Below are 27,273 nucleotides of genomic sequence, written 5' to 3'. Positions count from 1 at the left end.
TAATGTCATTAATTCAATTGTAAGAGTTTTGTAAAAGACTGTAATGTCAAACTTTTTGCCCAAATGTGTTGCACTGTAAAAAACTCTTATGTGCTATTTACTTAAAGAATAGTGGAAACACTGTTGCACATAATTTTTTTAAGTAGTTTTCAAGGCTTTAATTTTTAAGCAAAAACCACTTGAATGAATCGTGTGAAAATGACTACATTTTTTAAAAATTATAGCTGATGATTTTGATATTATTAGTGAAATGTGCTTTTATAATTTAAGCAAATCCACCAGCATGACTCATCTTTATTATTGAACAACATAAAAATGTAAAACATATCATTTATAATGAAATACATTCACAATGCATTTTTGCCAAATATTATTTTAATACATGTTCCACTGATAACAAAATGGTGCAATATGTTAAATAAATCAGTGTTAAGCTCTGAAAAAGTCCTTTATCCATGCCATGGACAAAAATCTTCAGTCAACTTTCTTTTGTAGGAATAGTCACATTTACACACAGTCTGACAGAATGTGTGTATTGCATAACATATAAAAGCAGAATCTAAAATAAACTGCATCACATTGTAAATTAAACATTAAGCTTATTATTAATAACTTATGCAGTTGGACAGTTCAAATGTTTAAGGTTTACTAAAACACATTAAGAAAATAAACCATTTCTTTGTATCTCCGTGAACAGTAATTCATCGCAATGTTTGAGTAGGCGTTGCTGACTGACACTAGAACACATGTACACTAGTATTTTGACTAATAATGGACAGGGTGATTTCAAAATGTATACTAGTGTACAAAGAAATATGTGTAAAACAACCCATGTTTATACAAGGAATAGTGCGTTCAACAATGTAGTGTTATATTTTTGTTTTTTCTAAACATGCAAAAATATAAAACTATAAGTATCTGAAACAGTTTAAGACGCTTACATTCAGAGGTGGTTCTAGATCAGAGTGACTGGGGAGGGATGGGGCACATTTTAACAACATATTATCAATATATAATTTATTTTCATTTAGTTTATGGTAATATTATTAAATAAATGTTAATAAAATTTTGTTGGGCAACCGAAATGATGTGTGTGTGTGTGTGTGTGTGTGTGTGTGTGTGTGTGTGTGTGTAATAAACTGCAGCACATTTTCTGTTATTTTACACACTCATTTCTCTAGATAGTAGTAGTTTAGTTGAATTTAAAACATCAACCACCACAAATAAACACAAAACACTTGTGAAACACAATCCATAAACATTTCGCTGCACAGTTTGGCCGTTTATCCAGATGAAATGCTGCATCATCAGGGGCCTCATGTATCAACGCTGCGTACGCACAAAAACTTTGCGTACGCCAGGTTTCACACTCAGAATCGCTCACGTTTGGATTTACTAACGATGAACTGAACGTGGGAATGTGCGCAGCTTCACGGCAGCTTTCTGGCAGGCGTACGCACATTTTTTGTGCGTGTCTGTTTTATTTCCAGAAACATTTCCATTTAATAAATGTGCAAATAAAATATGATGCTTATTGATATGAACTTATTGATGATTCCTACTTGTCTTTCTCGTGATAAATAGTTGGCAAAATCTGATATGTAGCGGGGGAAAAAACAAGAGAGTTCATCAGACGCTGGATTCGAGCCGAGTTCATGCTCGAACGGAACTATTCATGATCACATGCGTCTTACAAGGTGCGCCACTGAGACTGTTAAGCATCCTGCAACATTTTACAGATATAAACCACACTATTTCTTTTTTTTTTTTTATGCACTCAGTGCGATATGTTCAGACCCGACTGTGTTGACCGCATCAGCTAAACTCTCCCACTCTATTTTTCTCTTTTGTTGTTAATTCCGGAGAACAAACTTGCAAATAACACCGCTTTTCTCCGGTCTACCTCCGAAAGGAGCACCACCAATTCACATTCTGTTCAAAGTTTCTCTTCTTGCTTGCTTTTGCCGTTGCTTTTTCGTTGGGTTTTTCCATTAGCATAGTCATTAGCATATTCATACGGGGGAGGAGGCAGGGAGGGGTTTTGCGCTCGTGCATGTTGCGCTCAGTTTCACGTTCATTCAGATTTACAAAAGAATATGTGTGAGATTTGGCGTACGCAGTGTTTCATACATCTGAAATTTTTTCTGCGTACGCACATTTACAGCTTTGTGCGTACGCAATGTTTTAGTAAGATTTCCACGCAAGTCTTCGTACATGAGGCCCCTGGTGACTGAAAGTGAAACTTTCTGAAATCTCCCGCCAGGGTTTATCAGAATATGATTCATAGCCAAGTGTGCTTCCCACACACAAAGAGTTTGTTTCGGCTACAGAAGCATCCAGTGTACATAAAAGTGACAACACAAAATAAATATAGAAAAAGAGATGATAGACATTAAACAGAGATGCAGTTATTCACAATGTAAAAGAAAAACCTAATTTTACAGAAAATATCTCAATTTTTTTCAGTAATTTTTATTCAGAACTTAGTAAACTGACAAACAATCTCTCTAAATTTACAGTTTGACTTTCATTTAGGTACTTTATTATTAAAGACAAATTACTGACATTTGTGTTTTTTTACATAGGAAATTACAATATTATTTATACAGTGTTTTTTATGTTATTTTAAATTATATTCAAAAGTTCGTAAAAATTACTAACAATATCTGTAAATTACCAGCTTGACTGTTATTTTATGTACTGTATAATTAATGACACATCATTACTTTGTCTGTTTTACACAATAAAATTGCCGTATTATTTACAGTGTTTTTTCCTGTTTTTTTAAGTACATTTAAAATTACATAAAATTAAAGTAATGAATTGTAATGAATTGCTCTGTAAAAAAAAAAAAAGATCATAAAAAAGGTGAAATGACTGCAGCTACGGCTGCCAAACAAAAACCATAAAATTACGGTAAAATTTCTTTGTTAAAATAAAGTGCAAAAAATAATAAATCTACAGATATTTTCATTAACATGTTCACAGAAAAACACTTTACAGACTAGACTCTGGTCTTGGATCGAATCAGTGGCACTGCGTAGTCTGAGGACCTCGGGATGAGTATCCCCAGGTGGAAATGGAGAATAAAGAGAATAATTAGCGTAGCTGCTGTTCATAGTGTATATAAGCAAGATGCAGAAGCCTGTGTGGAACCCGCTAGGTGATGCATTGAGAGTATGCTTTACTAAACAGATAGGTCTTTAATCTAGTTTTGAACTGGGAGAGTGTGTCTGAGCCTCGGACGTTATCTGGAAGGCTATTCCAGAGTGTAGGAGCCATAAAGGAGAAGACTCGACCTCCTTTAGTGGACTTTGCTATTCTAGGTACTACCAGAAGACCTGCGTTTTGAGATCTTAAAGAGCGAGCTGGATTATAGCAAGACAGAAGGTTGGTTAGATAAACAGGAGTTAGATTATTTAGAGCTTTATAGGTGAGAAGTAATATTTTAAATTCAATATGAAACTGAACAGGCAGCCAGTGTAAGCAGGAGAACATTGGGCTGATATGATCATATTTTCTAGAGCTGGTCAGAACTCTGGCTGCAGCATTTTGTACTAGCTGAAGTTTGTTAATAGAGGATGCTGGGCAGCCAGCAAATAGAGCATTACAGTAATCCAGCCTAGAGCTCATAAAAGCATGGACTAGCTTTTCTTCATCTGAGATGGATAGCATATTTCATAACTCAGCGATATTTCTCAGATGAAAGAAGGCAGTTTTTGTGACATGGGATATATGGTTTTTAAAAGTTAGATTGCTGTAATATGACACCCAGATCTTTTATAGTAGAGCTAAAGCTAACTCTGTATCCTCTAATTGTAGATTGAGTTGCGAGATCTGCTGTGTGCAGGATTTAGGCCCAATAAGTAATAATTCTGTTTTGTCTGAGTTTAAGAGAAGGAAATTGTTGGTCATCCAGTCTTGAACATCTCTAATACACTCAGTTAGTTTAGACAGTTCAGACGTCTCGTCAGGTTTAGTTGAAATATATAACTGAGTATCATCTGCACAGCATAAGTGCTGGTCCAGAGTCCGCCTGGTGGACCAGGAGGTCCGTCAGCCCGCAACTCATCCAGTCTATTACTCTATCGTCAAGAAAGGTCTGTTGTACTTGATCCCTCGGCGGCGGGGGGAAGAAACACATCTTCTAGTTATACCAAGCTTCAGGATCCCTGAGCTGATGACAGCCGTGCACATTACGATGTCCGCGCGGGGTAACCGCCACTCTCTGAGAGCTCCAAAAGCAGTACTACTGGCCAGGACTGGAAGCAGAGGTACGTCGACACTGTCATGAGTGTCCAGACCGCTCACATTATTCTCCTCAACATCCCCCCCAGACCACCAGTGCCGCGACCCGTCATCTGGGTGCCCTTCAGGTGCCCTTCTGGTAGGAAAACAGTGAGAGACTTGTTTTTCATCATATATGTCTTTTTCATTAATTACTCTTAATGCCAGGGCTTTGAGAATAAATGTGAAACGTAAGGCTTTATACTTATCTGCTAAGCAGCAGAAATCTGAAAAACAAAGGCCATGTGGACGCAAACAACCCTCGCTAAGCCATTACGTTACGTGTTAAATACATCATGATCATAGGTGGTCGTATATACCTTTATGTAGGTCTATAACTCCGCATTTAACCAGACGAAGAAGACAGCACATCTTAAATATGAGTAAACATACAAAGTCATTTACCTACGAAAATTACTCTGAAAGATTAAGGGTGAGTGGAATTACCAACGCAATCTCACGGCAATTCATAACTTTTTAATTAGCTAATTCGTATGAATTCGTATGATCTAATTTGTACAATTTAGTGCGATTTGCTCATCCCCCAATGATGGTTGGGGTTAGGGGTGGGGTTAGGTGCCACGCCTCCTTTTTAAAATTGTACAATTTCGTATGACTGAACTCGTACAAATTTGTACGAATTAGCCACTAAACTGGCAAATCGTAAAATACTTGCGTTGTCTCATGAGATCAGGCTGATATTACTTAAATGAAGACTTACAGGCACACCACACGACACAAGCATGGTGTCAGGCCTGTTTTATCTGTGCAATGATTCAGTGGATTTTGCGCACACAATTTAAACCATAATGATAATGATAGTTTGTTTTTACATACAGTATCCTTTATCAATTGTGTGGAGATGCATTTCTTGCATTTGATTAATGCGTTTGGTTGCATTTTGTCATGATGTACTGTTGACATGCTCTGAAGTTGACAAACAGTTTTGAAAAAGATTCTTGTAAAAGAAAATAAAATTTTTTAAATGTATGACTTTTTATTTGTATTATTATTAATATGTTAATGAGTTTAATTGTTATTTGGTCACATCTGAAATTAAGTGTCTAAGTTACGGAACCCAAATGTCCGGGTTTAGGAGTAATGAATATATAATAAAGACTTTTCTCTGTGGTGTATTTTTACAGCAAATCGACGCAAAATATTGCTGCAAATGTTTTAAAAAGCAGCATCAACATCAGTCTGTTAGATCGCAAAAATCATGAAAAAAAATCCTGGAGAGACTTAAGAACTTATACTGAGAAACAGGCAGAGTTCAGATCAGAGAGTTCGAGTTCAGTAACCACAGGCCATTTCCTTTTTGAACAGTAGCATTGTCAAGATTGATGGAGCATTTATGTGGGCGTCTAGAGTTTCACTCCAGCTGAATGTTGTACTTCTATTGAGAAACACCTAAGTGGCACATTTTTTGCCATCAGGGTTTCTGTAAGTCAGGGGTGTACTTTTCGATCTGGTTCGGCACCAGTGTAAGAGCTGAAGGCCTGATGTTTTATTTTATAATGTCTTTAATATTATATTCCTTCATTACTGCAACTGATTCCTGGCAAATTAAACAGACACATATTCCACTGACCTCTGTGAAGAAATATTCTTTGCCCCATCGAGACTGAAATTTCCTGCACTCACTGTTGATTTTCCTCTTTCTTGCTTGTGCCATGTCTCGCCAAAACGTGATTATCAATTGTGTTTCCTTCAGTTTGTTCGGTTCGTTTTACTTCATAATAGGATCTGCTGCCTAATGGAAGGCATGTCATAGCGACACCCGGTGATTATTTATTGAATTATGTTTATTTTTGTATGGCGGGCCAGATTCTATTAATATTCATAAAAAGCCTCGCGGGCTGCCACAAAACTGATTGCGGGCCACAGATGGCCTGCGGGCCGTCGATTGGACACCCCTGCTGTTAGTGCACGGCAGTGAGCTCATCCAGGTATTGGCGTTTTGCTGGTGGAACATGTGTTATATTGTATATATTAATTTCACTCAAAATTCTCCTTGTTAATCATCAATTATTTTTATTTATTTTCATATTTTTAAAGTTGTTCTTTAAATATCTTATATTTCAGACTTAATGATTTTATAGTTGTGATTGTTTTCAATGTATTGGTGTATTGCAAAAAATGGCATGTGGCCCTTTTAAGTGTAGTTTTCCGGTTCTGCCTGCTCTTGCTCAGTTCGCAGCAAACGCGATCTAGGAGAGGTGACTTGTACTGAAGCTCCACTTAAAACATATCATATAAGTGTTGTTTATCACAATAACACATGTAATTTCGTTCTAAAATGCATTTCACTGTTATTTAAACCTGTATGAGAGGTTGTGTAAATCAGAGATTCTCAACCTTTTTCATTTCGGGGCCCACTTCTTTCTCCAATCAATTTTTGAAGGCCAACCTGTCTGACACTTTCTTTAAAATGTTTGTATGAAATGTACATTTGAACCTCTATTTATTAACAAATATATATATATATATATATATATATATATATATATATATATATATATATATATATATATATATATATATATATGAAGCATCGCCCACGGTTATAATCAGGTTTTGTTTTGTACCGTGGGCAGGGCTTGCCCATCAAAAGCCCCAGAGCTCCTTCAGCAGTCAGTCTGAGTCTGGCTCAGTGAGTGTCACGCACAATGGAGAAGAGTGCAGGTAAGGCTTGACAATTAAATATTTAAATGATGTTGTTTTTTACCTTTAACATTTTAATATCGCCGGTTTCTATGTTTAAGCCTTTATTCATTAGTATGTGTTTTAATTTGTATGAGTGGTTCCGTTCAAATGAAGCCTATTAAACAGTAAAATCAGCACAAATGTAAGTGTTTTAAACTTTACAATAATGTTTCATTAGCTGATGTGTGTACTACGGTGGCCGGGAGGTGCAAAACAACATTACAAAGTGTGAAACCCTTTTACAAAGCTCGAGACAAATTCACATTTTGAAAAAACATTTTTACCAGTCATCAGACACAATTACAGAGGAAAAATCATTTTACCAAGGACAAACAAATTTACATTTTAGAAAAATATCAACAAGACGCAAAACACTTTTACAAGTCCCGAAACAAATTTACAATCACAGATTTCTTACGGAAAGGGAATGTATGTATGTATGTATGTATTTTTCCTCTGTAATTGCGTCTGATGACAGGTAAAAAATGTTTTTTTGGGAATGCTTAAAAATAGAGACAAGAAGCACTCGTAATATCTGGTGGCAGCTGGTTCCACAAACGAGGAGCAGCGACTGCAAAGGCTCCTTTCAGTTTAAGTCATGACCGAGGAATTTGCAGTAAAATGTTATTTGAGGACCTAAGAGACCGAGGAGTTGACTGTAAGTTAATAAGCTCTGATATATAAGAAGGTGCCTCCCCAACGAGTGCTTTAAAAACAATAAGTAAAATCTTGAACTGAATACTAAAATTACAGGAAGCCAGTGAAGGGATGCTAGAACTGGTGAGATATGAGAATGTATTTTGGTGCCTGTTAGAAGTCTAGCTGCCGCATTTTAAACCAACTGCAACTGTGCCAATGAGGATTTAGGGAGACTAACATATAAAGAATTGCAATAGTCTAGGCGGGACGTGATAAAAGCATGTATGACCTTCTCCAGATCTTGAAAGGAAAGAATGGATTTGAGTCTGGAGAAGATCCTCAGCTGATAATAACTATTCTTAACCACTGAGCTCATTTGTTTTTCTAGACAAAGCTCAGAATCAAAGATAACACCTAGATTTTTTACTTGCGATTTAACATACGGTGCAAGACTTCCCAAGCCCCCAATATACGACATTCTTGTTTTTGAGGGGCGAAGAGAATAACTTCAGTTTTGTCATTATTAAGTTGAAGGAAGTTTTTTGCCATCCAACATTTAATATGAAGACAATTAATTAGAGACTGCAGGGAGTTCTGAGATTTTAAGGGAACATACAGCTGAGAGTCATCTGCATAACAATGAAAAGATATGTTATGTTTCCTTATAATATTACCAAGAGGAAGCATAAATAAATTGAAGAGCATTGGACCCAGAATAGAGCCCTGGGGGACACCACACAGAAGAGGGGCAGATGTTGACAAAAATTGGCCAACAGAAACTGAAAAAGTCCTGGATTTCAGATAAGACTGAAACTTGAAGTGCTGAACCCTTTATGCCCACCCAATGTTCCAGACGTGACAGAAGTATGGTATGATCAACTGTATCAAAAGCAGAGCTCAGATCCAGCGAGAGTGAAACCACATACTGCCTGAATCTACCGACAGCAGAAAGTCATTCAACACTTTCAACAGAGCGGTTTCAGTACTGTGGTGCAAACTGAAACCTGACGGTAAAGGTTCGACTTTCACTGCATGCTTTAAAAACGCAGGGACAGCGCCTGAAACTACACAGTAATTAATAATTGCTTGTATACTAGAACCTATTGTGTTGAAAGTCTCCTTAACTTAGTTAGTTAATGCACCGTGAGTTAACATGAACTAACAGTAAATGAGTTTGTTTTCATTAACTAACGTATGCTCTTAGGGTTTGAGCGTCCACATATAAGTGCTAAAATAGCTCTATTTAAAATACTTTGAATGTTTTATAGTTTGTTACAGACACACAGTGTCATCCTGCAACTATTCTGGAGCATATGAAATGTCCCAAACACTATTTTAAACTGTCCGAAATGGGGGAAAAAATAGTTTTTACTCTGCGATAGTCAAAGAAAGTTCAAAGAAATGTTTCTAAGTTAAATATGCATTACAAAACAGCCAGGAAACAGTGTTTTATGTACATTTAGACCACGAGTCCACATATTTGGACATCATTTTTCTCTAAAAGAGATATGATCAAAAGATGATACTTAGATTTTTATTCTAATTAGGTTCCAATAAGCCCAAATAACAAACAGAAAAAAATGCATGTAAAAAAACAGCTTGTGCTTTAATAGTTTATACAAATAGGCTACTGTGATACATGTATTGTTCAATGTTTGTTCATATTAGTAAATGCATTAACCGATGTGAACTAATGCACTCTTATTGTAAAGTGTTACCTTTCTGTTTATTTTCCGTCATGAGTTTTATTCTTCAGTGAAATGCTGTGAAGCTTGTTTTGTGATGTAAAATAATACCAGATATATAACTCAGTCTGTGTTTGTGTTTTGCAGCAGCCGAAAGTCCACAATTCAATCGACCCAACAGTAAGTGCTTTAAATGATTTCATTGCTTATTGTAATGTGATCTTTATCAGCTAGTTTTATTTTCTTGTATGTCTTCTATCATGTATGTGCCTTATCATATATTAATGCCTTTTATTAAAGAGCACATGTTAAAAAACAAAGGTAGAAATAAAAAGGTTGAATCGTTTGTGAGAATACCACATAATACTATGAAATACCATATTAAAATATTTTGCGACATGCAAAACCACACACTTTGCAAAAAGCAGAAGTGTGTTGTTTTTTTAACCACAGCTATTCACTTCTAACCACTCATCCGACAGGCGCATGTTGTGTACGGTGAGGCAGAGTAGAGGCAGTTGCTAGTTTTGGAGTAATTTATCATCATTGTGGTATATTATTGTGTTTATGAGGACTGCACAAACTCCAGCCTGTCAGCATATCCAGTCCACAAGTTTCCCGTTTTGGTTAATTTTTGCTCCTGAAATGGGATGAACCTGATAAGACCGAAAGCTGACACAGAAACGGTGGAAAACACGCTCCTGGATCGGTCAGAGATGCAGCTCGATGAACACATGGACTATACATGGTAGGACAACTCATTTATCTTTTGTATTTGTCAACTTTCAAATCAGTAAGCATGACTGTTGACTAATTAAAAGCAATGCAATGTGTTTACGTTGCCTACAGTACAGCTCTGCTGCTAGCTTGTATCATTAAGCATATTAAATATACTTTTTTAAAACTGTGTAAACATGTAAGCATATGATAAGACAGCTGGTACCGTTTGCTAATATTATAAATGTCTTGTACAGTTACAGTGTAGTGAATTTGTTTGCTCTGCTAATTAATAATGTATAGTCATGTGGTGTGTTTGTAAGGCTTTGGGAGACGCATCTGCAGCAGTGATGCTGACCTGGAGCTGAGGCTTTCCATTCACGGGCCTCTCGCTTAACTGTGCTAACAGAGGAACCTCAGAGCTTCACTTCATTCATCAGGTAGATTATTATTTCCTCAATCTTGAATTGATTATACACAGTATTATCTGTTTACAAAAATTAGAAGGGCAAATAATTACTGAAACAGACGTCACGGTGGCGCAGTGAGTTGCACGATCGCCTCACAGCACTCAGGTCACTGGTTTGAGTCTCAGCTGGGTCAGTTGGTGTTTCTGTGTGGAGTTTGCATGTTCTCCCCGTGTTGGCGTGGGTTTCCTCCAGGTGCTCCGGTTTCCCCCACAGTCCAAACACATTCGCTATAGGGGAATTGGGTAAGCTAAATTGATGTGATGAGTGAAACATATGCTGTATAAGTTGGCAGTTCATAAAACAAAAGAATGAATGAATGAAGATGAATATTCCCCCTCTTCAGTGTTTGACTAGCGATTGTGCTACCCACTGCGCCATCATGACACTTGAATATTCATCATGTAGAAGAAATAAATTAACTATTGTTCACACATGCTCAATTTATAATGGGTACAATCTATATTTGTGAGGTGGTATGCAGTTCACTAGCCAAGGGTCCGCGAATGTGGCTGGGTATTCTGTATTATGTTGTATTAAAAGTCATATATTTGGCAGATTCAATAAATTCTTAAATATCATTAAATCTGTCAGACGTTGAGTTGGCTAATAAACATGATTTAAACTTCTGCATTATTTCCCCAGAATACTGCGTGTCTGACGGTGGAATACTGGAGGTCATCACAGGCTCGACGAGAATGCAGAACTGTCCACTGCATATGCTCTCCTTTCTAGATCCTCCCAGCGGGTTTACAAGAAGGAGGCTTCTATTTAGCACAACATTAAAGACATGATAGTGTGGGACCCATAAATGTTGGCCAACTTACTGAAAAATCATTTTAATAAGGGGTCAGACGATATATTTCTCTTTCAGTACTATATGTTTGTTACCTACTTATACACACACTCACACAGATACTTATACACACCTGAGACCCAAAGAATTATTTTTTCTTCTTTTTTTTTCTTTTTTCTGTGATTTCCTACATCCTTTGGGTTAAAAAGTCTACAATTTAGAGTTTTTACATTTTGTTTTTATTTTTAATTTTACAGCATGTCCACCATAGTAGACCTCAGGACCATTTTAGTTCCAAACGACCACCACTCGAACAACAAAACTGTACAGGACATGGCTGTAAAGGGATGTTAATCCAATATTAATGTTACAAAAACTAAACTAAAGCCATTTTTTCCTTTTGTATTGGAATTCCTGAAACAGTTTAGTCTAAAAGAAAGCCGAACTAAAAAAAAAAAAACATACCGGTTCAGTTAGCAAGCCTCCTCGTCTAGGTGCAGAGTCAGGCACTGCACATCAAGTGTTGGCATCACACAGTCAGCTGTTAACTCTCTGCTGCACTGACTCTGCTCAGCTGACACTACAGTCCTGTTGCATTCACCACAAAAGGCATTTACCAAAAACAGTGATATGTGTAACCTTAATTTTTTATTTCATTACAAAAAGCTCTGAAACCCTTTTGTTTAATAAAAAGATTTTCCAGAACCTTGTTTACATGTTTCTGCATTATTCCAGATGTTCTGTGTTAATAGTGTTTTATATTCACTTATCTACAATTGAAAAATAGTGACAGTGTGGCATAACTCTGCTAAATGCTCATTAGTTTATGTTGGTAATAATACTTACAGATGATCAATACCAGCTTGACCTTTGCCAGATAAGATTTTGTTATCTTACATATCTGTCTGTAAGCCAGCACTGGTCTCTCACTGTAAACCTGCTCTGTTCTCCTCACGTTACAGCTCAATTACTCTTCTCTGACTGCTCCCACACGAAAAGAGCCTATATAAACATATATGTTTTAAAATATGTTTTGATATAGGTTTGGAAGATGTGGGACATGTATAAAATTGGCTGTTTTCCTATATTTTATGTACATGTATGTTTATATAGGTTCTTTACGTGTGGGATGAATCTGGAAGTGACTTAAAATATGAAAAAAAGGCTTGATCGACAAAAAAAAAAAAAAACGACAAACCATTGTGTTATACATTTCCCTCTTTTCCACTATCTGAGAAGAAAGATTTGACCTTGATTCAGGAAAATGTGTAGACATCATAGCTTTTCATCTCCTCTCACTTATTTGCCATAGTTGAATTCCTTAACATGCCAGCTACATGTGATGCCAATTTCAAGTGTTCGCACATACATAAGGTTTTGCAGTTTATTGATATTACCTTGCTAATAGTAAATATGCATCATGTGTGATGGAAAGTGAGATATATGAGCTATATAGGAGACATATCTGGTATGTACATAGGGCTTGTATGTGGATATAAAGAAGCAATACAGTATACTATATGGCCTGTATATGCACATATGCACCTCAGTTTTGGTATATTAACATATATGTGCATATATACTGCATATAGGTTTCATATGTGCGCATATATCCTCATATAGGTTCTTTCCATGTGGGCTGTTTTGCCTGCTGGTCTGTCCACGGGATCATAATTATATGACTGGTCTGTCGTTTGTGTGAATATCTCAGAATATCTTATCTCGGTGTTCAAAAGTGCACCACGATCTGTTCTCTTCATACTGTTTGTCTGCTCAATCTCCCCTTTCTGATGTCACTTCCGCTCTGGCACTTTTCAGATACAGAAGAACATTGTGTGACTAAAAATGACTCCAGATGGCTTAATAATAAACTTTAACGCGTATTTCAAGGAGATCTAGTTCCTATCTGTCATCCTAATCTGCCTGGTAACTCTAGCTTCATTGCTAAATGAAGCTCCTGATTGGTTAACGCCGCGCAAATGTCCGAACTCGAGCGATTTGTGCGAAACGCACGTTAAGCTTGTCTAACGTGCAAAATGCTGTTCTTTAACAGCATTACCTCTTCTTTAACTGTCTCTTTATTGTTAACTTTATAGTGTGTGAACAGGCTTTAATGCAGTGTTTACGGTGTTAAAGTAAAATAAATGATTGTGTGATGTGTTTATTTTCCCACACAGTGTCAGAAAGACGGATTGTTCTCCTGGGTGGAACTGCTGCTGGGAAAAGTGCATCTGCGAACACAATCCTGGCATGGAGAGAGTTCAGATCTGAGTGGTGGAGTAAGAGATCAGTAACCAGTGAATGTTCAGTGAAACACACCACAGTTTCAGGAAGATGTGTGTCCTTTTTCTGAGCTGTTTTTATATGATAATAAAAGAATATATGTATATCTGAGTGTGTGTTTCTGTTCACATACCGCTGACAAACACACAAGGAAACTTATTATCAGGTCAGGGCTGAAAAGTGTCAGGGTTCTGCCACTCTGGTCATGTAAATCCAAATTTAACTGAGGTATGGACAAACTCAACCAACCTCTACTTTTATATCACTTTGTCCTCCAGAGTTGACTTTTTTTTTACAATTATTATTATTATTTCATGCTAACACAATATGTGGTGAACAAATCTTTTATCATAACTAAAAATATATGGAGTTAGATTTCTTTATTACTCAATCAAAAATATTTCGTTTTAAAGAAAAATTAAGTATGTAGTAATTAAAGAATAAAAGATTTCAAATAAAAACACGTTTAATTTAAAAACTCATGTCAATAATAAAATATTTTGGATTGCAAAAATAAACAATTGTCCTATTTTGCAGTTACCACAATTTTCATTGCACACTCGTTAATTTTGCTCTCTTTTCTGCTGTCATGTATTGCACATCTAGAATCGTTGCTTGCAGGTTGAAATGTTTTGCTTGTGAGTTGAAAAGTTCTGAACCCATGAATGCCGGGGTTCATTTTGTGTCTTTATTATTCAAACAAACATCCAAAGTTTTAGACAAAATTAGGTACAATGCAATTAAAAAATAAAAGATTTCCAAAAATAAAAAACATTTATTCAAAAAAATTCACACTGCAAAAAATAAACCACTGCCCTGTTATGCAGTTACCACAAGATTGTGTGCTCATTCATTTTGGTGTCGGTTTCATTTCCTTTCATGCCTAAGGTTATGGGATTCAAAGCAGCTCAGTGTTCATCATCACAAGTTGTGCGGTTATAGAGTGGAGGAACTCTGACGTCAATTTGTAAGCAAAAACCCAGAAGTGAGTTAGCATTTTAGCACTTCCGGTTCCCTCGTCCCAAAGTCAATGGGTTTTTTTGAACGGGGTTTCAGTAAAATCGCTTAAAAAAGGTCTGTGGCGAACACCAACTCAAGATACTTTCACGTTTTGTTCTACGACATAAAACACATCAGTTACAGCACACTCTTCAACTTTTAAATCGATTATGCTTCTTTAAAAGGACGGTTGCTATCAAGTTGCTAAATGAGACTACAGGCGGTGTCGGAGACATTATACATCATCGAGCTGATCTGGTCTGGAGAGCAGCTCACTTGTGTTGGGCGTTTGGATTTATCTGTGATTTAGGTATTTTCATGAAGAGTATTTTATAGTTTGTTGTATTTTTCTAATTGAGAATTCAGATTGTGTGTAGATAATTCCTTCACATGTAAAGGCTGTCGAGACAGACTAATTTGTTGATCATTTATTTTAATTAAACTATATTATGAAGATACTGCTCACCAGTGCAGCCTGTCTCTCTCCTGCTCTCAGTAATGCAAACGTGTGAATAAATGTGTAAAAATACAGACATATTAACTGTCATTTTAACGTGATCAAGTGATTTCTCGTCTTTTTTTCTTCATCTGAACACATTTAACTGCAGTATTTACACTCCTCCATAAAACGTTCAGCAGATGTGACTGTATGAGCTGCTTTTAGCTGTACTTCGTGACAATAAAGGAATATTGAATGTTGCTCTGTGTCCATGATGATGGAACTTGCAGGCATTTGATAGACTTGTTTCTCCTCACGCCTCATTTCTGTCATCTGTTAAGGTAAGCGGGCTGTGTGCGCGAGCGATACACTTACTTAAATATGTCTAATAATAATACTATATAGGCACATTCATACACATTCTTAAAACTTTTAGAACAACCGCAAAACATGTATTTCCCACGTAAAAACGATCCAAAAGGCACAAAGGTCTATGTGTTTTTGCTTATTTATTAGTTTATAATATATAGTGTGGATTATAATATAATATACAGAGAGATTAACTCTTTGTCATGGACATTATTTCTAAAAATAAGCTTGATAAGTCTTCTGTAGCAGGGTGGGGCTGACGTCACAGACGAGCGCCCCGAGGGCTCTGTAGTCCGTTTATAGCCTAATGTTAGCTTTTCAAGTCTTGCGTTTGCATTTAAGATCCAAAAGTGCTCAAAGTTGTATTTTCGTGTGAGGATTATCCGGCTGGACAAAACGTGTAAGTGTAATGAACAGTGTTTGAACACAGAGCTTATTATTAGCAATCTTCGAAAACTATGGGAAAATCCTATAGGGATTTTCACGAGGGAACCAGTTTTATGCTAGCAGCTGATTAGCCTACAAAGTGACGTCATAGTTCCTCCACTCTACTACTGAGCTGTAATCGCCATCTACTGGAGAGAATGTATTTGCTCATTTATTCTAATAACTCTTTTCTGCAAGTGTGTTTTATGATTTCACAAAGTCAAACCATTATGTTTTTATTTATATTTTGAGATGATCATATTTAAATAATTTGCTAGGGTAGCTAATAGTTCCTTTTTTCTTGTTTTTAAAAAAATCAGTAGTCTATAAAATCATAATTTTTGCTTAAAGTTATTGGTTTAGGATTCTGGATGCATTTTTGCTAAATGAGTGTTGGAAACTCATAAGCTCACACTAGTTAAATCAATTATATTATCAGAAATGACAGATATAAGAAATCCATTAATATTCATCACTCTTTTTACAATCATACAAGCAATTTTGCACCGACGTCAGCTCCACTTTTGGAAATGGTAAAGAGCGAGGTGTTATTCATATAAGCCCAAGCATGACATATGTCATGATTAATATAATAATCGCAACACTCTTGTAGGCTATTCTTCTGCTTGGCCAAATGTCGTGACTTTCACTTTCACTTTACATTATTATGCATAAGCCCAGATATCATCTGAAACTTCGGAAGAAAACGTGTTTGAAATATTTTTCGTTGAAATATTCACAGCTTAAATGAACAGATATGTTACATTTCAGGACCTAAAAATATAAACCCTGGAATTCAAGTCATTAAAATGCAAGAACTTGTTAATACGGTGTATTATTTTTTTCAGTTTGTGCTATTCAACAAGCTTTTTAATTCAAGACTTTTGGCATTGATTTTGTTCCATACAAAAACATGAAGAATTTTAGGGAAATTTTGTAGTTTGTAATTTATTTGCAATATTTAGCTTGAATTTAATTGTATTATCTTTTAATTTCTGAATATGTTTGGTGACAAAAATATCTGTTTAATCTGTTTTGTGTAAATGCACCAGAATACCCGGCCTATATGCACTGAGAAATGGAGGAACATATTCATCTTCAGAATGAGCTGAACTCAATTACGCTGAGCACTGTATATATCTGCAATTAAATGGCCTAAACTGAAGTCATCCGTTACGTAACTTTTAATGGAAGTAATTATAGTGCAGTTTTTAAGTCTGTAAAGGCCACACTGACAGCAGGCTGATATATATACAGTCTCCTGCAGATCAGCGGTGAGTGCTGTTGGCCGGCAGGAGGCGCTGATATCCAGTCTGTGATCTCACTGATGACGTCAGATTTCCCGCGTCTGCGCAGAGCGAGCCTGAACTACAGAACAACAGCAGAAGAGAAACAAAACAAAGAGAAAAGACGAGCTTCATCATGGCTGGACACTCTAATCCAGGTCTGAGAGAGATATTTAACTCACTATCATGTTAGAAGCGTTTTATATGAGTAGCACTATTGCAGATTTAGTCTCATCAGCGTGTTTTTTAATGTCAGATCGGTTAATTTCAGCAATAATGTATTTATTATGTGTTTACAGGTGTCATTAATGGTGATATTGCTCGTTTAGTGCCTTTGATAATGAGAGTTTTCTAGTAAAAACGTTTATTAAATAATTTAGTTCACATTCCGCCACACGAGGGCCTCCTCCTCCTCCTCCTCATCATGACAGATCTGGCAGAAGTTTCCCTTCATTAGTAATGTTAGCGTCTTTATTTAAGCTGCAGTCATATTTACACTTCTATATGTTGTATTTCCATTGTACATTTGTGTCCAGCTGTTTATTAAATATAAAGCTTACAGTACATAAAGGTTACAGCACTTTAACTGAGGGAAATTGTAGCTGTTCGTGTCCTTTAAGTCAGGAGACACACAGCCCTACAGTACAGAACAGAAAGAAGAGCAGATATAGAAATATTATCAGGATAAGAGTTATACATTGACGACCAGAGAGGTTGCAAACACCATGCTTCAGTCAATCACATTTCTCTATTTTCTTTAATTACATCTAATGAATTAATAAAAGCGTATTAAGCATATTTGTTTTGAGTGTTGTGAGGGATATTTAGTGCATTCTGCCCTACACTATCCTCTGATTAGCTCATTCACAAGTTACTTTAGGTCAGATTATGCTAACTATGCATCTAATTTGACTTCACTTTTAGGCTGTTTGTAGAATCAAACTCCTATATTATGAGATGCTCTGAACTCTTATGATGTCTATGCAGTTTCAGACTGTTGAATTCATATTATATTAGGGGTGATTTAACCTCTGTGAAGTTGACACCCTATACAAACAAACAATCCCCAAAACTCTGCCATGTGTTTGTGCTGAATGTAATGAAGTGCTGTTATTGTATTCTTTTCACTGTATTTTCACAGAGAGGCTACTGCAGGTGCGAAATGCCTCTGTTGGTTAATATTGCCGTTTAATATGCTCATAACACTCACTCAGATGGTGTTTGTAGGCTATTCAATAGCCTATTAGCTACTGTATAACCACTTGGGCACGATCACCCTCACCAGAATCTGTCAAAATGATGATCGGGCTTCATGCTTCTTCTGATAAAAAAGACCTCAGACTAACCTAAATTGGCCTAGGCTATTTTAATATCTAAAAATGAAGCATCACAAACAAATTCTATCAGCACAAACAAATTAAAATATTTTAGAATATCATGCATGTGGGGTGGCTGGTGATGTCATTATCTTTATTTCAATATTTAGTATATTAATAATAGCAGCAGCACTAGCGAAACGTTCATAGGTACAATCCAGCACACACAAGCGAGACTATCTTGGTAAATATGGAGCAGCTGGGGTCGAGAGACCTCTAATGATCTAATATTATTTTATTTTACACAAATTGTGAGCAAACGAAAATAATATATTCGTGCACGAATATAAATATCTGATGACGGCACAAACCAGCACTAATCTAATCAAATATTCTGGTTATGTATAAACAACGAAAGCAGATCAAGCGTTTATTTAACGGCACAAACCAATGACACCAGTTTTGTGCGATTTAGAGGAAATAATGGGGTGGAGAGTGACGTCACGGCTCCCGAAGTGTCTTGATTAGGCAATATCTAAACAATAAAAATAAATAAAGTGTTTATTTAAATGGCACAAACCAGCACAAATCAGGCACAAACAAATGACATCTGTTTTTTGTGATTTAGAGCAATTTGAGCTAAATATTTAGCTTATATCTAAACGAGGAAAACAGATCAAGTGTTTATTTACCGGCACAAACCAGCACAAATCCAGCACAAATGACCTGTACAGATTTTAAGTTGTTTGATCAACATGGGGTGGAAAGTGACGTCACACGGTCAAAAAAAATAATGCTTAATATCTCAGAGCCCAAACCAGCACAAACGTTCATTTCTGCGGCACAAATCAGCACAAATGAAGGGCATAGTTTTGTGGATTATTTGTTTTTATGGGGTGCTACTTTACAGAGGTGGTGATCAAATGTGTATTTAATTATTAATATTATTATTTAAAAACAGATCAGAGCTAACTATTTCTCAGTATTAAAGGGCTGACCCCCATACCTCTTGTTTTATATGTCCTTCAGTGGGGATTAAGCATTAATTAGGGGAGTCAATCCCCCTAAACCCCGCTGTAATTCACACCCTGATTATTATTATCGTCATGTGAAAGTTCATAATTTATCACATGTTGTGTTGAAATTCTTCTGTATTGCTTGTAAAAGATGACTGATATGTTTGCAATGATATTAATCTGTTTTTTTACATCTTAATAACATTGCAAAAATATCTGCAGTATTTTACTATTTATTTTTTATTAGTTTGTTTGTTTTGTATTAGCGCTAGTTAAAGATTATGAACGTGCAGCTAAAATTTAAACATTTAATATTCCTTGTTGAGGGTGGCTCAGGGGTCAGCACTGTGGCCTCACAGCAAGAAGGTTGCTGGTTTGAGTTCCAGCTGGGTCAGTTGGCATTTCTGTGTGGAGTTTGCATGTTCTCCCCGTGTTGGCGTGGGTTTCCTCCGGGTGCTCCGGTTTCCCCCACAGTCCAAACACATGCGCTATAGGGGAACTGATCAACTACACTGGCACTAGTGTATGAGTGTGTGTGTGTGAATGTGTGTGTATTGGTGTTTCCCCGAACTGGGTTGCAGCTGGAAGGGCATCCACTGTGGAAAACATATGCTGGAATAGTTGTCGGTTCATTCCGCTGTGGTGACCCCTGATGAATAAAGGGACTAAGCTGAAGGAAAATGAATGAATATTTTAAATTCTTCTTTATTGTTTATAAAAGACCAGACAGATATTTGGCAATGTTATTAATCTGTTTTTTACTTATTAATAGTTTTGCAGAAATTTCAGCAATATTTTTATATTGTTATTGTTGTGGTATCAGCGGTTAAAGATTATAAAGGTGTCGTTTGTTTTTATATTAATATTAAATAAAGATTTAATAATCCTTGTCAACAAGATAATAGAGTTATATTTCTATGGTAAAGTGTTTTAAAATGGCTTGTAATGTATACAGTAAGCTACATTTTATAATGCAGAAACCCATAATATATTAAATTGTGACATTATGTTTTAAATGATAATGAGAGTAGCATGAATTTGTATAATATGTATATTTTTACTGCCGTTTGATTATTTCACCCTTTAAAAGTATTCAAATGTACCCAATCCCTTCAGGACAAAATTGAACACAATCTTTCATTCCAGTGTCATTTAAGAAGAAGTCATAAATCACTGTTAATAGGCTTTATTCTTGGCGATGCTTCAGATTTATATGACTGATATTAAAAGCAAACCCTCCCTTCTGCTGCAGGCGAAATGAAGCAAAAGTCTAATAATTAATGTGTGGGTGTATTGATGTGGAGAGTCATTTCTAAATCAATATAATGAAAAATATGAAGGTATGTGTGAGTGATGGAGAAACGACACGTAATACGACACATATGATGTTTCCTATCATTGAATGGCTGATCCAAGACTGTAATAATCCAAAAAACATGGAAAACAATTCATTTGAGTGTTTTTCTGACATCATGTACACAAACTGCAATTTAAAGGGTTCAAATCCCTCAAATTATTGCATTTTTAGGATTAAAATATTATGAATAGAAGTTGAAATAAATTAATAAATGGTGATTTAATGACACACGGATCCTCAGAGAACCAAGAAGTTGGAAGGTTTTAGTCTATTATATATTTGTATACACACACACTCAGCGGCCACTTTATTAGGTACACCTCACTAGTACCGGGTCGGACCTCTTTCACCTTCAGATCTGCTTTAATTCTTGATGTCAGAGATTCATCAAGCTGCTGGAAATATTCCTCAGAGGTTTTGCTCCATATTGTCATGATAGCATCACACAGTTGCTGCAGATTTGTCGGCTGCACATCCATGATGCCAATCTCCCGTTCCACCACATCCCAAAGCTGCTCTATTGGATTGAGCTCTGGTGACTGTGGAGGCCATTTGAGTACAGTGAACTCATCGTCATGTTCAAGAAAGCAGTCTGAGATGATTGAGCTTTATGACATGCTGCGTTATCCTGCTGGAAGTAGCCATCAGAAGATGGAGACACTGTGCTCATAAAGGGATGGACATGGTCAGCAGCAATACTCAGGTAGGCTGTGGTGTTGATGCTCAATTGGTACTAATGGACCCAAAGAAAATCTCCCCCACACCATTACACCACCACCACCAGCCTGAACCGCTGATACAAGGCAGGATGATCCATGCTTTCATGTTGTCTGAGTCGAGCATCTGAATGTGTGAGCAGAAATGGAGACTCATCAGAGCAGCAACGTTTCTCCAATCTTCTATTGTCCAGTTTTGGTGAGTCTGTGTGAATTGTAGCCTCAGTTTCCTGTTCTTAGCTGACAGGAGCGGCACCCGGTGTGCTCTTCTGCTGCTGTAGCCCCATGTCTTTATGCCTAAATGCTTGCTGCCATGTGATTGGCTGATAAGAAAACTGTGTAGTTGGACAGGTGTACCTAATAAAGTGGCCGGTGAGTGTGTGTATATAATGATTATTGTATTTTCTCCATTTTAACAGACGTTCTGTTTCTATTACTGTTCATAAGACGCAGGTATCTGACATTAATAAAGTAAATTGTGCTGAGTAATTAATGTAAACACTCTGCTTCTAGATCAGTCCAGTGGGGAGGAGCTGTTCGTATCTGAAGAGGAGGACAGAGGCGGATCTGAGCTGAGACTCGTCCTGATTGGACGCACAGGCTCGGGAAAAAGCGCCACAGGAAACACCATATTAGGGCGACGCCACTTCCTGTCTGCGCTGAGGGCGGGGTCAGTAACGCGTGTGTGTGAGTGTGCGGAGGTGTGTGAGGATGAGGAGTTCGGCGGGGTGAGGAGGAGGATTCTGGTGGTGGACATGCCCGGGTTCGGGGACACCCGTCTGGACGCCGACAGCCTCCACGCTGAGATCGCTAAATGCGTTTCGCTAACGGCGCCAGGGCCGCACGCGTTCCTGCTGGTGATTCCGCTGGGCCGCTACACTGCAGATGAAGAGCGAGCGGTGGTGCAGATGTGCAGTGTGTTCGGCCAGGAGGCGCTACGCCACACGCTGGTGCTGTTCACACACGGAGACGCGCTGGAGGACGCCGGCGGGTTCGAGAGTTTCCTGGAGGACGATTCCTCACGCCTGAAGCTGCTGCTGCACCGCTGCGGGGGGCGCTACTGCATCATCAACAACAGAGCGCCGCAGGACCGCGCGCAGGTATTACAGCATTACCAGCTGCCATTAATAGTTTTCACAACGATATACCGTATGATCACGATGTTGAGCTACGCTGCTATTAGAGCTGTTTATTAGACGTGGTTATCGTGTTCATTACTCTATAAAGCACCTCTGTGATGAGCTGTCAATCTCCAGCACATGTTCAGCAGCGTTTCCCACACACAGACGCCGTTCACCGACAAACTACTCTAAATATTGCATGCGGGATCATCAGGCGATAGGCTGCAACTAACAATTATTTTAATAATCGATTAATCTGTCCATTATTTTTTCTGATTAATTGATGAATCAGTTAAAATAAGGCATTCATTTCCAACTGTTTGTTCAAAAAAACGAATCTCTGAGCTGTTATAATAATAAATATAATAATTATAATAATATTTTTAAAAATTAAGTAGTTTTGTCCTGTTTTCAATCCAAATATCTAAATGTTTTCAAATCAAGACACATCCTGGACACATCAAATAGCATAAGAAATGATGTCTTGTTTTCTGAAAAAAAGCACCTCAAAATAGTGATTGTTTGCTTAAAACAAGTTAAAAATAGTCTTAATCTGATCGTGATCTATAATGTGAGATGGTCGGCGTCATGTTTTCTTGCGGCCACACGTTTGCCTCATTCATAAAAGCAGAACACGCAGGATTCAGCAGGTAAATTCACCAGTTACTCCCCAAACACATGCAAGCAAGTGTGTGGTGAACTTAGAGAAGAGCAGATTCAGCTTTCACTGTGTGTAATGTGTATCTGATATCAATAAAACACATCGGCAGATTATATTTGAGGGGATTGTTAGACTTCCTTGTGTGCTTAACAAACTCTAAATGTGTTGTTTTACTAGTACGTGTGTGTGTGTTTACGTGTCTAAAACATAAAATAAGCATTAGGCGGTTCAAACGCTGCATAATTGTGGTAATATTACACGTCTTTCTCAGCGGAGTTAAGTTGGTTTTGTTTTCGAAAAAAAAAAAACGAAAATAAGCAGCACTTTTCCAACGGTCCCTTAAGGCTGATTTATACTTCTGCGTCAAACGCCAGCGTATGCTACGGCGCTGACGCATAGCCCTTCGCCGTGGTCGTCGGCGTCACTGACGTGCACCTCTCAAAAATTGTAACTACATGTCGCAACGACGCGTAGCGCAAGCTCTGTGATTGGTCAGCTTGGTAGCGCTGACGAGTCTGGGCGGGACCGAGAGCCGCGCGAATGGTGAAGGAGGAGCTCCGGATGGAAAGTTTTGTTTTGTGTTTACCTCATAGTTAAAGTTGTTGCACGTCCGCCGGTTCCTGCCTCAAAATGAGCAAGTTTGAGCCACTTGTACATCCCGGAAGTGTTCAGGAAAAGCAAAACAGCAGAGAAGAAACTCGACACAGAGGAACATTTACACCTCACTGCCAACTAGCACTTCAGAAGGTTTAATGCAGACCAACAGAGACAGCAGCAGAAGTATAAATGCACAGCCACTCGCGTTGTCTGCGCCGTGGGTCACGCCGGTCACTTGACGCAGAAGTATAAACCAGGCTTTACTGAGAGCTGTGTTCAGCGCGAGCTCTCTCTGCCTCAGCGCCTCAGCTAACGCTAACTTGTCATGCTTGTCACTTCAAAACGGAACAAAAGTAGGACCCTGCTGTTGAACTCCCTTCCTCCTCATCCCTGTCTATAAGCGCCGAATTCTGTATCAGTGTGCGAGAGACGGAGAGAGACCGTGTTCACTCTGCTCTGCGCTGAACTAAAGTGTTTTTTAATAATCAACCGTCTCTGTGTCGCGTGACACAACGAATCGATTATCAAATCCATTGCCAACGCTTTTAGTAATCAATTGTTATCAATTTAATCGATTCCTTGTTGCAGCCCTAGAATCTGTAGCTCTAACTGAGGCTTGCGTTGCTTTTGGGGGGGTTAATCACGATTAAAAGACTGCGGGGGGGGGGGGGGGGGGGGGGTAAATTGTACTCACGATTTCTTTAATGCTCTATTCATTCAACCTATCAAATTTAATGTTGAGACCATCACTGTGCCTCTTGCGATCTGTTCTCTTGCTCGTTCACTCTCGTCGTCATAATTTCCGCGTATTTTAATTCATTTTGGGAGATCACGGAGCCGATATGAATTTGGGGAAGACACGCAGAGCTTTCGGGAGAGGTCAAAACTAGACACTAAATCGAGGAAATAGCTCCGCTCGCGCCACAGCATGGGATGTGCGCGACGTATCTGAAGAGTGGGGATGGATGCGGGACGTATTTGAGGACTGAGTGGGAGACGCGCGATTTCCAGGAGATTATCATTCGTTTGGCTAAATTTACGAGAGACTTGGGATGTCCACATCTGTATATATTTTAGCTGCTGTGACGCGAGCGCAGAATAGAAATGACATCCAGCTGTGTAAATAAGATATTACATTCGGCTATTTAGCTTGTTTATTAAAACAGTTGTGATCTGGCACTATATAGATAATACAATTAACGTGACTTCAAGGGGGCGGGTACAGCTGTAGGCTCCCCTTATATAATGGTAGGGGAAACTCTCTAATGAACTATTATTCACAATATTTGGAAGTGCTGATGATATCAGTATTGTGCATGTTCATGTATAGTGAGTTATTGAATATCCCTCTATGTGTGTGCGCAGGTAAGCACGCTGCTGCAGAGGGTGCAGGCGATGGTGGCAGACGCAGGAGGACTGTGTTACACCAACAGTGTGTTCCTGCAGGCCGAGCACGCCGTCCGGGACGAGCAGCAACGGCGCATGCAGCGGTGGCGCAGCCGCAGGGGAGCCGGAATGGCGGTCAGCAGACGGCAGGCACTGCGCTCCGCTCTGAGCCGCATCCGCATGGAAGCCGCACTCTCTGGGAAGGTTCTGCAGCGCGTCAAGGTGCTGGTCGCAGCCGGTGCTGCAGGAATGGCGGTCGGGGCCGTATTCGGAGCTGCAGCTCCTCTGGCGGTGGCAGCAGGGGCTTCTGTGATTGGTGGAGGATCAGTGGGGTTAGCAGGAGTCTCCGCTGGCGGCGCAGGCGTAGGCAAAGCATTCGGTGCAATAGTTGCAGCTGCGTCCGGGAAGACCGCAGTGGCTCTGGGTGCGACAGCAGGTGGGGTATTAGGAGGGTCAGTGGGGGCGCTGGCAGGTGCTGAGGCTGTGGGGCCGCGGGACGCTGCAGTAGAGGCTGCGCAGCAGGTGGGAGTGATTGGTGCTGCAACGGTGGGCGTGGCTACAGGAGTGGGTGGTGCCATCGGAGCAGGAGCAGTGATGGGGGCTTTGCTAGACAGCGCAGCAGTAAGTGCTCTTAGTGGGGCCAGCGTTGCAGCGGTCACACCTAGTGCAGTGGCCACCGGGGGCAGTGTTGCAGCGGTCGCACCTAGTGCAGTGACCACCGGGGGCAGTGTTGCAACGGTCGCACCTAGTGTAGTGGCCACCGGGGGCAGTGTTGTCACCTCTTCAGCTGTTCTGGACGGCATTGGAACAACTGCGCGCATTCTGAGTGAGATCGGCAGAGCGGCAGCAGGAATCGCGCTGGCCGGAGGGATGGTTATTAAAGTGGTGAAGGAGAAAGTTCGTTCTGGAAGCGGAGTTGCAGAGAACAGTTACACAGAGCGAAACTCCTACGAGATCTACTGGAACAAATGAACAGTGTGCTGTTAATGGAGTGCAGTGTTATTGATTATGGACGCTCTCCAGCTGTTTGCACTTATTGGCCTCTAAGCCTGCGACGCCAGGAATGAGGAGCGTCTCTAAACCCAGCAGAATCTCTCAGACGGAGCTGCAGCAGTGCTTTATTTCTCATTTATACATGTGTGTTTCTACATAGAGGGTAAATGAAGTGTTTTTATCTACTAATATAAGGCTGTTTAATCAGCAGCTCATTTGTGGACAGCTGTAATGAACAAAGACTGAAGGTGAACTGCTGAATATTACTGTGGATGACCTGCAGTGTTGGAGCTCAGCAGGTTTGGGGGGGTTCACACGTGTTCAGATGTGTTTAAGCGAACATGCTGAACGTGCCAGCGATCTAAAATAAACACCTCTTCTGAGATCCCTGTTTTGATTTATTTGTTCGTTTATTTTTAAATTCCACCTTCATTTCATTAAATAAACTGGATTATTGTTTAATTCAGAATAATAATGAGATTTATAGTGAACTTTTCTTATGAATAAAATGATAAATGATGATCTTTCATGTCTGTGGATAGGCTTTTATTGTTTACTTTGCATGTTCTGAACTTCAGCTAGTTTTATGATCAGTTGTTTAACTCGGATAAAGGATGTTATAACCTTCTCTCATATTATGTTAACGAATCCTAAAGCGTAATGTCAACTAGATTATGGGCTCATATGTGTGCAGTATATTAACCTCCAGGAGACTTCCCGTTATCAGGATGACATTGAGTTTAAGACTAAACGTCTATCATGAGATAAGAAACAATAATGAAGTTACAGACTTTATGACTACTGTAAATAGATATTAAACATAGTAGTTTGATATTATTTAAAGATTAGTTAAATGTGGCGATGATGTAACTTCAACATGATGATGTAACCACAAAAACAAAGAGCCTTTCCCGCATTATTTACATATTAACTGTCCTCTCACCAACCCGCTGGCCGCTCATTAAATATTCAACAACTCTGCGTGCACTCCTGAATGGCGTGGGCGGGGCT

The 27,273-nt window shown here is 38.6% G+C and overlaps 1 protein-coding gene and 1 long non-coding RNA gene across 3 annotated transcripts in view; one reads left to right on the top strand and one right to left on the bottom strand.

Annotated features, from left to right (window-relative positions):
* LOC100331338 (GTPase IMAP family member 7-like) overlaps positions 1 to 27,273 on the bottom strand; it is a 217,413-nt gene that overhangs the window by 87,040 nt on the left and 103,100 nt on the right. The gene's annotated exons all lie outside the window — the stretch shown is intronic.
* On the top strand, positions 17,213 to 26,647 carry si:ch1073-322p19.1. Of its 2 annotated transcripts, none has more exons than XR_082582.8 (3): positions 17,213 to 17,257; positions 22,018 to 22,604; positions 25,249 to 26,647. It is a non-coding gene; the product is annotated as a si:ch1073-322p19.1 (long non-coding RNA). The 2 variants fall into 2 exon arrangements; XR_012400667.1 differs by having other exon boundaries at positions 17,213 to 19,008; positions 19,132 to 22,604.

This window comes from Danio rerio, chromosome 3, assembly GCF_049306965.1.
Source record: "Danio rerio strain Tuebingen ecotype United States chromosome 3, GRCz12tu, whole genome shotgun sequence".
Taxonomy (NCBI): domain Eukaryota; kingdom Metazoa; phylum Chordata; class Actinopteri; order Cypriniformes; family Danionidae; genus Danio; species Danio rerio.
Note: the sequence above shows the minus strand (reverse complement) of the source record. Positions and strands in the feature narration are given on the sequence as shown.